A 15071-nucleotide genomic window follows, 5' to 3' on the forward strand; every position below is an offset into this window, starting at 1 on the left:
GTATCATAGCGCTGATGGGTTACCTGACAACATGTGACTTAATTGAAGGCACACCTCAAACACTCTGCTTCCTTGTTGGAAATCATGGGAAAAGGTTCCACGTTCATCTGTTCAAAGTATTAAAGTCCAGCCATCGCACCGCTGAGGAAGGAGATGGGCTCTGTGTCCCAGAGATGGAAGGGTTTTGGTCTGAAATGTGCAAATCAACCCCAGAAGAAAAGCTAAAGACCTTGTGAAGATACTGGCTGAAGCTGGTAAGGTCATTATCTACGGTAGTGATGGGAATTCTGGCTCTTTTTGGGGAACCGACTCCTTCGGCTAAAAAGATCTCATGGTACTTAAATTCATTTATGAGCAAAAATAATGTCAAATTATGCACAATATGAATGACTAATGTAAAAAACTACTATATCAGTATATCAGTACTATATCAAATGTGTATTATATAAATGCACCTTTATTTATGTATCAGTGATAAAAAATAATACAAAATTTAAAGTGCAAAAACAAACGTTTAACTATTTACAAATAACTTCTTTAAACTATTAACTTTTTAGTAATAAACTAATATAAAGTAAACAACATGCAGGAACCTTTACAGAATCACACGACAAAAAATGTATAAAACTAAAAGAAAAGAAAAAAAATATTCCTTCAGTTAAGATTCAGGAAAACCATGGGGTTGGTCCTCTTTCTTCTCTCTGTAATTATCAGCCCTGTTTCTGAGAAGATTCTCTCTGAGGGGCTGATGTTGCACAGTCTCCATGTCCTCACATTTGTAAAGTGAAGCCTTGGTCTCCCACCAGATCAGTGGGTCTGCATTTTGCTGGAAAAGAGGTTCTTCAAGGTCTCACTTCCAGAATCAAATCTGCTGAGGGATTTCTTCTTGTAGTGTCTCCACTTGCTCGTTCTTCAAAGAAACAGCAGATGCTCGTGGCTCCTCTCGTTCATGCTCTGCAGGTTCTTCTCCCTCTTGGTCCTCTAACAGTGGAGTTGGCTGGTGCTGTAGTTATTTTCTGAAGAGCTTCATCTACTGCTCTGTTATCATTAAAGACCAGCTTCTTCAATCTTGGGTCAAGAATGGTGGTTTCTGAGAAAATAGTGTTGTATTCCATTCTGTGAAACTTTCTGTCCATGGATGCACAGAGAGCCCCGCCCCCAACTCTGGTCTGGTGTCACTCTGCAGATGTCTGCACAGGATCAACATTCTAGAGGCTGTAACATCGTAAATAAGTGTTAAAATGATGCTTTGTGTTATTTAACACTATATATTATTACTTCTGGTCACGTCTAATTTGCTTTTTCATACCAATAATGCAACAACTAATGATAATAATAATAATAATGTGAAAACAATTGTACACTGCACCTGTTCACATGGTTCCTCCCATTGCTCTTGGCTCAGAGGATCAACCAATGCATTGATGACGGCCAGGGGAGAGATGACTGGTGGAGTTCCACCTTGTGACACAGTCTTGTTTGAGCTTCAGCTCAGGCACGTCCATCCGTCCACTGTGGGCTTCATCACCTTCAGAGCATCTCTTACCATCAGGTTAATTGTGTGTGAAGGACATGGGTGGTGGGTCCGTTTCAGGGTTTGAATTGCTTTGGTTATGTGAGCTGCATTGTCCCCTTTGAGCAGCTCATCTGCTAAGTTCTCACTAGTGTGAACTCAAAACAATCCAGAAGACAGGACATCATTTTGTAGATGTAACTGACAAGTAGGATGTGGTGGTTCAGGATGTCCAGCTGCTTCTTGAACACGTTCTCTGTCATAAAGACCTGAGATGTTTTTTGGAGAGTTTTCCTACTTGGAATTGTATACGTTGGATTGAGTGCATGAATAAACCTTCTGAATCTTTTATCATCCACAGCTGAAAACAGCTGGAAACCACATGCGATCCTTTTAGCCAGTTCTTCATCCACTGTGTCCTGTCTCACTGGGGTCATAGGTGGTTGTAGTGGACGATGCTGTAGGGTTAGGGTCACCATCTGAGTCTGAGCAAAGATATGTTACGTTTGTCTTAAAAATAAACACACGCTGGTCGATCCACAAACGCACTTTACACAATTCACAAGCACAATTGAAGATTTACACATGATACTTCATGATAAACACACACACATACATGATAAAACCTGTAAATTGTGGATATTTTTGTGAATATTTTTGAGATAAATCTCTCCACATATCGTTCATCCTTCAGTCCAGCCTCACGTTTATTATCCTGGTTTTTCTGCTAGTGATGTCATTGATGACATCATCACATTTCCTCAGTGAATCTGAAGGAGAAATAAAAGAATGTGAACCCACGAGCTAGTCTGTCAATCAAACCAAGTCATAGGATATACATGACGTGATTAGATATTGATAAATATTTAGATATTTATAAATAGAATAAAAGCTGTACAAATTTAAGATGTAGCACAAAGCAAATAAAAGTTATTTATTATTTATGAAGTAGATTGACACAGAATACTAATAAAACACAAGTTTACATATAAAGTACAGTTTTATTTAAAGTAAAAAGGTCTCTGCTAAATTAGAAATATTAACGGTTTTCTTAATAAATCATTTGTCGATATGTTTACCTATCTATAGATTTTGTCAAGTCATATATATTGTATATATATATTGTTTAATAAACAAGGCTCCTCTTCTTTCTGTGTTTTTCTTCCCTGGGCTCCAGAGGTGTGTTCCATAAAGGAGGTTTAACAAACTCTGAGTCTATCCATAAACTCTAGGTCAACATACCCTCCATGGTAAACTCTGTGATTCATTACAGCTGGTATGAAGTGGATCAATCAACCCTGAGTATGTAAACCTTGGGTTACTGACGTGTACGCGCGATAAAAAGCCATCATCATTGGATCAGAGATTACTCGAGCTACCATGGTAACCACCCATTAGAGAGTGATTTATTCACCCTGATGGTGAAATAAGTCGGTGTTTGATGAATATGATCCTGTTCTAAAGATGTGTTCAGTCTTCAGTGACTATAGTGGCTTAAATCACCTGTAATTAGTCACACTTTTTGGTCACTTCATCACTTTATCTCTTCAGTGACGTGACGAGTGGTGAATAATAATAATAAAATGTGTCTGAGGAGACGTGTCAGCATCATAGGATGTCTGCATAGAGAGTCCTCCTGTTACACTGGATATAAACACAGTGACTGATGCTTCATATCTAATCATTTATATTGATTTTAATGTAATATTATCACCAGATTCATCTCTACGTCATAAAATATGTCATAAAACACTGAAGCGGGACACGAACCCGTGACCCATTGTTTCCAAAAGCAGCATCATAATTCACTGAGCCATCATAACTTCAAAAGTTGGAAACATTTCGTTTAGATTCTTTTTGATAATGGAGACCAGTGGACGGTGGTCAGTTTCCCATAGACGTACCTGTGAAAACTCTCCAGGCCGTAGGCTAAGCCTAAACAATCTGGACATACCTACATTCAGACTTGGTCATAGCCCGAGATACATAGGCTACTGGTTTCCAGTGCTGACCCTCATTTTGCTGAAGCACTGCTTCAATACCATCCTTGGATGTGTCTGTTGACACTTTGAGCTTTTTGGTCTAGTCATATTATGCTAATGCAGGTGCCATGGTAACAGTCTGTTTTTGTTTTGCTTGGTAGCACAGTTGTTGTGTAAGAGCTCCTGGAAATAAGAGGTCTTTGCTGTGAGGTTAGGAATACACTTGCTAATGAAATGTACCATTCCCATAATGCTAATGCTAATGGTCTTAGCATGTTCAGTATTGCTTTTATTTTGCCTTGGTCTGGGTGTACACCCTGAGCTGTGAGTTTATCGCCCAAGAAGAGAATCTCATGCACTGCAAACACACACTTGGCTCGATTGAGTTTGTCTGTACTTTTGCATCACTTTGTGGAGTCTCTGGTTGTGTTCATGAAGAGTTCAGCCCCATATAATAATATAGACTGTGACTCCCTCTAAACCTTCAATGATTTGTTCCATGGCTCTGTGAAATCTTTCTGGTGCAGATTTGAATCCAAACGACAGCCTAAGGAAACAGTTCCTCCCTAAAGGAGTGTTAAAGGTACATCCAACCCTAACTGCCACAAACCTTGTGAAGCGTTGCTCCTGTCATTTCACTGATTATCTCCTCGTGTGGGTATTTGGTACTGCTCCCTCTTTATATTATCATTTTAATCTTTTGGGTCCATGCATGTTCTCAACTCATCATTCTTTTTCTTTGTGACAACCATGGCGTTGACCCAATCCGTAGGCTCTTGGACCTCTTTGATCACACCCAGATTGGTCGTTCTGTCCAGTTCTCCATTAAGACCTTCTCGCAGCGGAGCTGGAACCCTTCATGGTACGTCACAACTGGCTGGGCGCCTCCCTTTAGCTGAATCTTATATGTAAAGGTTAGTGTACCAAATCCTTTAAACACCAGAAAAGTTTTGCACAATAGCATTAACATCACTTTTTGAATCTGTGTAAATTCTAAGGGTGTAACAACACATGTATTTGTATTGGGTTCAGGTACAGGGTTGTGCACGGGTGAGTTCCCAGAACAGAAGTCGCGTGTTTACTTCCGCCTGCAGATACATGTGCAGCCCGTGTACGTCATGGCTAACGCTAGCGAGAAACCAGAGCTAGAGGCCCCTCCCCCTGTCGCTTGGGAACATTTCAGCTTCAGGTGAAATACTGTAACATAGAAAGACCAGTGGATAAAACGAGGGCAGTGCTGACATTGTTCAGATGAGATCATGTATGTTTCTGGGAACACAACGAACATGTTAACTCACATGAAACGTCACCACCTGAGTGTGAACATCACTGTGATAAAACGTCCTCAGTGTAAACACACACTGCCATCAAAGTCTTTATATCAGCTGATAAAAGCTGTTAACAAGCTGTTTGAGAATATTATTGTTACCAGGCAGCACTTTACAATAGTGTTGTATTATTTTATTTTATTTTCATATTCTTTATAATATTCAATACATTGTTGGCTTAAAGTTTCGAATAAACAACAAGAAAATTTATGTTTTGCATTTTGTTCCAAACTGTACCGAAAATTAACCGAACGTGACCTCAAAACTGAGGTACGTATCAAACCGTGATTTTTGTGTATCTTTACAGCACTAGTAAATACAGCACTTTTCACAAGACCTAACTCTTCACAGCTCTTATCACCAAACAGTGATTACAACAGAAAAGTTAACCTTTAACCTCCACATTCAGTTTACATGTACCAAAACATTCTATGGGTTGTCCTTTGTCATCTTTCAACTCTGTGGCTTTACCTGCGTCTTTTATGTCAGACGTGCTAATGAGATTCACCCAGTGTCCAGTCTCATAGCAACAACAGTCCCATTCATCTGTAGAAGAGCAATCCATTTGTCTTGACTTTTTCCCCTTCATTCTCACAATTTTTTTTATTTTATTTTTTTTCTACTTGTCTGCACATGATGTCAAAGGTCAACACCACAGGAAGTGCAATCATTATGAGACAGCAATGCATATTTTGTTATTACAATAAAATACATTGATTTATTTTATTGCTTAATTGTGACCATCACCAGCCCTCCCTAAGGAAGGGTAAGAAATATTTTATTATAGGGAGGAAATAAAAAGGGAGAGCAGTGTTACACCTAAGTGGAGAGGGAGGGGGAGGGGAAAGGGAGCAGGGAGGAGAGACTCAAGGCAGGAAATAGAAAAGGTGGGAAGAATAGATAGTTTTACAGTGAGGGTGAGATGTGAAGTTGTAGAATATATTGTGTTTATTATGTTGTGTAATCCAGCCAGTACAGTGACAAGTGTGAAGCTTAGCTATAATGGTGGTGGCTGTGAACAGGGGGAATGAGTGAGTGGTAGTACCTAAAGCAGGTATTTGGGATTAACGTGTCTAAAGTTAAGCCCAGTATGAGTTTTATCCCACATCCCAAGGTGTGCCAGTGCATCGTAGACCAGTATATGTGCAAAAAAAAAACCGCTACTGCAAACCCAGGAACTGCCCCAGGCCCGCAGATGCAGCCAGGCCAGCAGAAAGAGCGGAGGCCAGGGAGCCCCAGGCCACCCCCCCGCAGCCGAGCAACCCCCTAGATGCCCCCAAGATCCCAGGCCGAGAGGCAGCCACTGCCCCCCACACACACATCCGAGGAAGCCCCAAGCAGCCGAGCACCCAGCGCATCCCCCCACCGACCCCAACCCCCAACCCCAAGGCCCCCCGCCAGCATCCAGCCCCCCCCACCCACCCACACCCAAGCACCCAACCCCCCGAGGGAAGGGCCCAGAGAGCCCCTCGCCCGAGACCCCAGCAGAAGAGCCAAGGCCCCCGTCCAGCTGACGGCCAGAGCCGCGCGGAACGGGTGGGCCCAGAGCCAGCAGGGTCCGGACCCCAGGCCAGAAGGACCCGGAACGGAAGCAGCACCGAGAGCAGCGCCCCCAGGGACGACAACCACGCCCATTGTCGCCGAGGGCACCAAGGGGATGCTGCAAGCCGCCCCGCCGGCCCCCAGGCGCACCGACCAGGCACCCCAGAGCGCGCCAGATCGCTTTTCCTTGATGCCGCCCGCGCGATGCGCCCCAGACACCCCCCCCCCCCCCACCAAAGGGCCCAGCCACACCGCAGAGCCCGGCTCACAGGGCGCCGCCCAAGCCGGGGCCACCCGGGGCCGCACCCGCAGGTATGGCAGGGCGCGGCCCGTACCATTCTCATTCTCATTCTCACAGTTAATGAGGCCAACAAAACAAGTGCCACGTAGATCTGTGTCATCCACCACATTTATATTTTTGCTAAATTTGTTCCCCTCCTTTTTCTTGGTGAACCATTGCTCAGCAAAATAATTCTTGCCGTGGCAGGTGGAACTATAGTTGCACGATACCCACGCTACCCACGGTGCCAAATTGTAACAGTTCCTACTTTACTATAAATTCTTCACTACGGTATTACCATAGATTATGATAGTACTGGTACCAGGTTCCTCTATATAGCAGATGTCTCTACTCTCCTCATGACACAGTTTAAACTCACTGCACAATATTCACTTGAAAACAAACCAACATGGCAACCCAACTCCACAGCTGCTGAATGATTGGCTGTTTGCCTGTTACTGGTGACGTACAGAGATATGATAGGCTGTTTCCACATGCTGGGTCAGCCAGTCTGTAGCTGATTGGTTGTCTGTTTACTACATGGGCAGAATGAACTCCATAAAGACAACTCCGCTTTGACAGAAACTCACTTCAAAACAAACAAACAAGCTAAAGTTCTGTCTCTCCTGGACGCATGCAGGGCTTACAGTCACAAACACCAGACAACACATGGCAGAAGCACCGGGCCCGGGCAGAGAGTCTGCCGTGGCGGCGTCGTCGTCAGTGGCATCACTAATTTTACTCTAAAAACCAAACTTCAAAAGCCTCATTTGGAACTATTTTGGCTTTAAACAAGGTAGAGACGGTAAAACAATAGGAGATCTACTGTGCAGGCGCTGTCACCAGCTATAGGAGCCAAAGGAGGAAACACTTTTTTGTTGTTTTTTTCTGATCAGACTTTTTTTCAATTTTTTTTATTTACAGATATTTACTGTACAATGTACAAACAATATTTTCAAATTATATATGTAGGGAATCAAATCCTCCAAGGTGAACCCTGACCTAGAGACACTCGTCTCACCATTCACTGGAGTCAGAAGGTCTGTCTCCCACTGTGAAATGCAAACGTGCCCACAGGGGGACCTTCTCCCACTTCCTGTCTGAACAAAGGAACAGGAGAATCCAAGAAGAGTTTGCTCCTGTTATCACCTCTCTGTTACATTACGATCAAAAGGAAACGATCAGTCAATGTTTACATGCTAAGTTTAGTCAAACTCTGGGGTCTGACACCCTGCAGATATTGTCACCTCCAGAAACCTAACCAGAGGTCCCACAGGACGTTAGAATAACACTAGCTTTCTGCTTCCCGCTCAAATGAGAACAAAGAAACTGTACTGTTTGAAAAGTCACAAATGAAAACATTGGAATGGCTCCTGCAGAAATTGAAATTGTAAATATCGTTTGTCTTATGCCACTCTTTTCAGGTAATTCTATCCCCAACAGAATGCTGTTTTAGATGTTTCATCATTTAAAAAGTGCTTAAAATACCAGAAAACATCACGAACGTTAGTTTTTTTTTGCAACTATATAGTAAAGAAAAGGCATAACATGATTTTTAACATTTATGTTTACAAGTAAAATTCTTTAGCTGGTTTATGAGTACGAACTATGCTATTTTTCTGTCGTTTCTGGTATCAAACTGTCTCATTATACATGATATTTTAGGATATGTTGTTGAAAGGATGATTTGAATTACGCTGAATTAATTGTCAAGTGTTATGTTTAGAGCCCTCTGTTTGTTTGTCATCACATAAGACACACCTACTACAGCTGTAAGCCGACACATTGGGTCTGACTAGCCAATCACCGACATGATCTCTGAATGATCAACCAAAACACCTCCAACAAAAGGCGTCTCCAAATACTTTTAAAAAGACACGCTGCCCAGAAACTTCAATTTTGGACGCGTTGCTCAACAACGTGTTTCCTCATGTTTAAAGTCTTTCATTTCATTTTTATTTTATTTGTAGTTGAAACAGTCAGATTTTTCAGACACAACCACCAGAGGTTCAAACGAACCTTGCTCGCAGCGAAAGCCCAAGACGAAAAACAGAGTGCCTGAAAGCCTACATTCCTTCTGAACCGCGGATCCAAACCGTGGTCCCTTCTCTTAGTCTGAAACTGGCTACAATCATCCCAGAAGGGGTTGTGGATCGGCCAATAGAAACCCTGCTGTTTAAAGAAACAGAACTCAACGGCGGCACGCTAGCGCAGCTATACAGCCACACGAACGTGGTTCCTGCAAACCCAGAACGTCTCCAGGTCCAACCAGACCTCAACTTAAGGTACTGATCAGCAAGCACTGGACCAGCAGAGTTTTCACTCACATTATTTCAATACATCCTCACTGACCCCCAATTTCCACTGGATGCGGCTCCGCCGCGTCACCTGAGCTGATAGGTTTCCACTTTATTCTATGTGTTCATTTCCACCAGGTCCGCTGCGGTGCGTGTCAGCTCCTTCCCAGATGTGGTAGTCCGGTTCCCTCCACCAGATATATACAGGACTTCTATTTCTGACAGACACCGGAACACGACGCATCAATCAGCACAGAGCAAATGAAGCTAAACAGGAAATTAAGCACATACTCCGCAATAAAATATCGGGTTACTTTTCAAAATAAAGCACTTCAGATTATATTTCAAGTAACTACATCACCAAAACGTCATAATGTGTAAAAACAAATTCACATCCACTATATTGATTCCTCTCATACTGTAACTCACTGTAAACTGCAGCAACTTTGATTTAGGTACAGCGGTGAAAAACCGTATCGGTGCTGTGGCGCAGCGGAGACGTATCCAGTGGAAACCCTCTACGTTTGTCCGTTCTCCACTGTCTGTCTTTCCCTCTTTGTTTTATGAGCTCGCTTTATGATTTTATTCTTTGATTTTACAATAGTTAGTCTAGATTAGTTTAGAATAGTGATTCACTTTACTACATATAATCCTCACTTTTATTAGTTTAGAAATGCATTTCATCATGGTTTAATCACTACATTGTTCTGGTTTCTTACTGAATTATGCAAATAAAAGGTTAAACTGTAATTGTTGATTCCTCTGATTTATTAAAACTGTGTATTTTAGGTGTAGATGTGCTGCACAAATCCACTTCCTTTGTTTAGTCTAAAGAAAAACTTAGACATTTAAGAGGTGGCACTCAGGCATTCGGTGAGCTAATATTAATAATCATAATTAATATTCTCATTCATAATACCCATTATTAATAACCTTTATCTTCCTACATACACATACAAAGGAGGGATCACATCCAATCTCAGGGAATCAGTTCCTGTTTATTGTATTTTATCATCTATGGTTTATTACGTTTGAGAAGAAACATTATTGTCTAATAGTTTTTTTTTTTTTTAAAGACAGGATTTATTATCCCAAGTTGATTATTTATATTAGTTAAACATAAATTAATGTGCAAAGGAAACTGAATGATTATTTTTTCATTTCTATCATATAAATTCTAACTTCATTTATTAGTTCTTTTATTGCTTATATGCTTTTGTTCATGTACTCTTATGATGCACCAAACAACACTATAAGTAATTAATAAGTATTTATAACTTGTACAAATACATTGCAGTTCATAATAATAATAATAACAAAAAATGCTTCAGTATTGCGATATTACCCAGAACCGTGATACTTTGTCTGGTATAGTATCGTGGTTACTCATTCTGGTATCGTGACAACTCCAGGTGGAGCATACTTTACCAAACGCTGGACATTGCTTTAGCTTGTGCTGTGATCCACAGCGCTTGCGAAAAAACGTCACGTCCCCGGTTTGCTGTGCAGCCTGGGCCTGTGGGCGACGTCTCTGAAAGGACACGACGTGTTGTGGCACTCAACATCACGCTGAACGTTCTCATGTGCTTTGAGAAATATCTCTGGCTTTGCATATTTTAATAGCCAGATCTAGTGTCAAATCGGACTTGCAAAGCAATCTCTCTCTCAACTTTTCTATCTTCAACGCCAAAAACAATCTGGTCATTGAGTCTATCAGTGTCCCAAAACTGCAGGGCAGTGCTTTCAATCGCAGGGCAGTCACAAAACTGTCAAACGGCTCATCTTGAAACTGCATGTGACCTAAACATACAGTATATCTCTCATATGTCTCATTTTTCTTCTAACTCAAAGGAGCATCAAACTCAGCAAGCACAATGTCCATCTTTTTCTTGTCATCTGCCTCATCAAACACAAACGTGTTGTACACTTCAACGGCCTGTGGCCCTTCAAAGTTAGCAAAAGCGCTACCTTCCTCGTGTCCGGCTTCGTCTCCAGTCCCATGGCCGCAACATACAAAATGAATCGTTGTTTGAAAATGCGCCAATTCTCATCGACGTTCCTCGACAGATTCAGGCTCTCCAACGACTTCCAATCCATGTCAGCTTCTCCAATGAACGGGTTAGGGTTAACTAACCCTAACTCACTCAGTTTAGTCCTGGTGCTGTTCGTGTTTGATTCAATGATGAAGCTAGCAGTTGCACAAGTTGTTTGTTTATTCCTGCAGCTCCGTGTCATAATAAGACGTGTTCACAAACCTGGAAGGTGCGTGTTACTCTAATGTTGCTTCATTCAAACTGGGATAGTTAAACCAACAGCAACACCTAGTGGTAAAACACAGTTACTACTGATCATAACACCAATGACAAAGATACACTATCACTTTAAGAGATGTGCACACAGTGCACGTACCTCCGTGCACAGCTCACCTGCACCTGCAGCGTCTACAGTGTTGGATGTGACATCCAACGCTGTGCTGTTGGATGAACAGCACCACTGCTGCTACTGCTGTTCATTTAGTGCTGAGTTCATCAAACTATTCATCAAACACTCACTAGTCTAATTAATTACATATTATTTAATTTTATTAAACGCTGACAGGTGTTAAAAAACTTATCAAACACGATCAGAGTGTGATCACATGATCAGTGTGTGGTCACATGATCAGTTGTTTTCTATAATAGATTAACTAAATAACACCTTTAACCCTTTACTACTTTTAAAATGTTCAAACCACAGTCGCTCCTTTGTTTTGTTTTTGTCCATCATTTATTTTCTCTGCTCAGTAACAGATGATGTCACTTCCTGTTGGTCTCATTATTGGTTCCTATTGGCTTCTCATTCATGGTAAAAGCCGCAGCACATGTTCCATCACTCTCTAATCATTAAATCTGTGATCGATCTAGTGGGTCTGATGAGAACGTTCACTTAAACTAAACACTGTCAGCTGATTGGCTGAGCTGGAGAGATTGAAGCTGAGAAGAGTTTGGTGAAATGGTCAAAGGGGGCGTGGTCACGGATGGCTTAGCTGAACCAGGTTTAAACTATAAGCCTGGTTCACTTTGATCAAATACCCCCTGGTAAACTAGCTGTTTACACTAATCTTTAAAACAAATTTACGTTAGGAAAATTTGTTTTTTTATGGAACTAAATAAACATATATTGTGTAAACATTGTAAATCAATGCAGTTATTGATGACAAATTACCAAAAATCCCAGTTATATCACTAGGAATCAATGGATTTGAATGGCCCACCAATCACTTCCGGGAGCCATTTGAGGTCAAGCATTTGGAACTTCCGTTGTCGTAACTAAACGACTCTGGACCTCATAAGGACCCAACAAACATTCTGGAAGGCTCTAATAACAAACAGGCTTTGAAAACTGTAAATATTGGTTCAAAATACAATATATTTGAAATTGCATAATCATGCGATAGTATATTGTGATCTACCACCTGGCATATTTTGCTTTTTTCTGTATACATCTGTATACTTGTTGTTAATGAAAAAGTTGACCAAAAAAAGGACCCAACTGTGTCCAGATCAACGTTAATGTTGTGTTCCTAGGGGGACCGATTTGAGAGTGACACTGACCGGGTCTAGGGCAGGTTGCTGTAGCATGTATGTTGTTAGGCACGATGTAAAATAAAAGTTCAACTGAGAAACTATTTCGTCCATTCTGTACAGTTTAAGACTGAGTGAACAGAGCAGAATGAAACATGGTGGCAGCGGTCATGAAAGTACCCCAGGCAAAGAGTTTTGCCGCGATAGAAGAGTGGCGCTAGCTTATTAGCTGTTAGCCTAGCCTGGAAGTGCGAGCAAGTCACTGGCCAATAACAGGGTCAGACACGATCAGTGACAGTGAGGAGTAGAGAGCAGCAGACTTCACGATGGAAGGTTTGAAGCCGCCACCCACGCTAGTTTTGGACTCTGCCAACTTGGTGAAGACATGGAAAAGTTGGAAGGAAGAGTTCACACTGTACACGGACCTCACTATGCCCAGCGCGGAGGAAACAACAAGAGTAAAGTTGTACAAACCTAAGGTCGCGCAACACTGAGTCCATCAACCTCTGAAAGGTTGCGCAAAGGCATGCGCAAAAACTCAAAGAGGCCAAACGGAGTAATCGCCGCGGTCTTAGGAACATCCTCTGCACGCACAGGAACCTGATGATAACCGCGCACCAGGTCGACCTTCGAAAAAATGTGCGGTGATGTTATTTAAGCGTCAAAAATCACCGCACGGACGCCATGACCCATCAGCCTTGGGCACCATGTGAAGCGGAGAAGCCCACGGGCTGTTGGAGCGCCGGACGATCCCCAAACGCTCCATAGTGGAAAACTCCTCTTTTGCCGTCACCAATTTTGTGGCATTAAGGCGCCGTGCATGTGCAAAAACCGACGGGCCCGTGGTGGGTATAAAATGTTCCACACCATGCTTCGTAACCGCTGTAGAAGAAGCGGGAGTGGTCAATGATGGAAAACCCGCCAATAACTGCTGATAAACAGCACCGGATGCAGAGAAATAAACATGTGTTAACGGCCCAAATCCCCCAGTCTGACACGGAAAAGTGGCAAAAGACACAGCATCAATCAAATGGCGATTAGCAACATCCACTAATAAACCATTTGCACACAGAAAATCTGCACCTATGATGGGAACTGCAATGGAAGCAATAACAAAATCCCATTTAAAACTGCGCCCATCAAAACAAACAGTCACAGACCTGATGCCATAAGTCTGAATAGAGGATCCGTTCGCTGCACTCAGCAGCAGCCCGCTGCTCCGTGATGGCAGGTCCGACTTTGCTGGGGGAAGAAGGCTCTTCTGAGAACCGGAGTCTACCAAGAACCGTCTCCCAGAACGGGAATCCTACAAGAACAGCAGCTCCTCTTGCACGCCAACACCCACAGCTGCTACTGAGTGCTGGCTTTGGCGTTTCCCTGCACCTCAAAAGCGCACAGAGGCATGCAGCGCCTTGCCTTAGAGCCAAAACGCAGGTGGAAAAAACACAGGGAGCCTCTACGCTGTCCCCGGGCGGAGACTCCAGCCACCACCGCCGAGCTCTCATCCACATCCAACTTCTGCAGATGTTCTGACGCCACGCCAAGCACGGAGAAACATCTGGTAGCCAGCAGGACCCGAGCAGGCCTCTTCAGCCAACCCTCGATAATCGCCAGCTGGCAAACTTGGGGAGTTGGCTAAGGCAGCGCGCACTGGAGGCGGAAGCTGACGGAGGAAAAGGAAGCCTCCATCATCCTATCCCAGTAACGACAGCATGCCGTCCATTAAATCAACCGCCGAGCCATCACCCAATCCCGGCAGGGAAAGCAACTGATCTGCCCTCTTCGAGGCAGACAGGCTGAAGTTTCGGAGCAGCAGCTGCTCCTACCCATCAACCCCTTGGGTGAGAGAACAGTCCCCAAGTGCTCACCACACTACTACTGTAAGATGAGATTTATATTTGTTAAGTTTTATTTAATAAATTTTCCATCTAAATCAAGTTACAAGATTTTATTTAAGTATTTTCAATCAATCAATCAATCAATCTTTTATTTGTATAGCGCCAAATCATAACCAATGGTATCTCAAGACACTTTACAGTAGAGCAGTCTTAAGGACGGACTCTTCATTTTATGGATACATAAATTTTCTTTTATTACATCCATTGTTTGAAGTTTAAAAGATATGTAGAAAGGTACTAGTTTATGGTACACTGTCACTTTAAGAGTTTGGTGGTAACAACGTGCGGGGTGATGTAACTTTAAGGGGGTGTGGCCTGTATGGTCAGGAAGGAGAAAAGTTGAAGTTATGTGGGAGAGAGAAATAAAAGTGTTGAAGAAGACCTTCAGCAGTTGTCCCTGTACTCTTTGTTTACCTACAGCCTCCAACACAGTGACCTCTAGAGTTAGAACTCATACACTGGTGGCAGCGGACTGTACGTTTGCAGTGAGTTTTACCGGGGATTGACGAGCTCGTTGTACTTCGACGAGTTTACTTCCTGCCATGGTCGGCATATGCTGGCTAGCTAAGGCTATGCTAAGCTCGTTGCTAATGGACTGAACCCAAGTTTTTCCCCCTGCACTGGAGATGATTGGACTTAATAAGTGAGTACAAAGACACTTTTGAAAT

The sequence above is a fragment of the Gouania willdenowi genome, chromosome 10 (assembly GCF_900634775.1).
Source record: "Gouania willdenowi chromosome 10, fGouWil2.1, whole genome shotgun sequence".
Lineage (NCBI taxonomy): Eukaryota > Metazoa > Chordata > Actinopteri > Blenniiformes > Gobiesocidae > Gouania > Gouania willdenowi.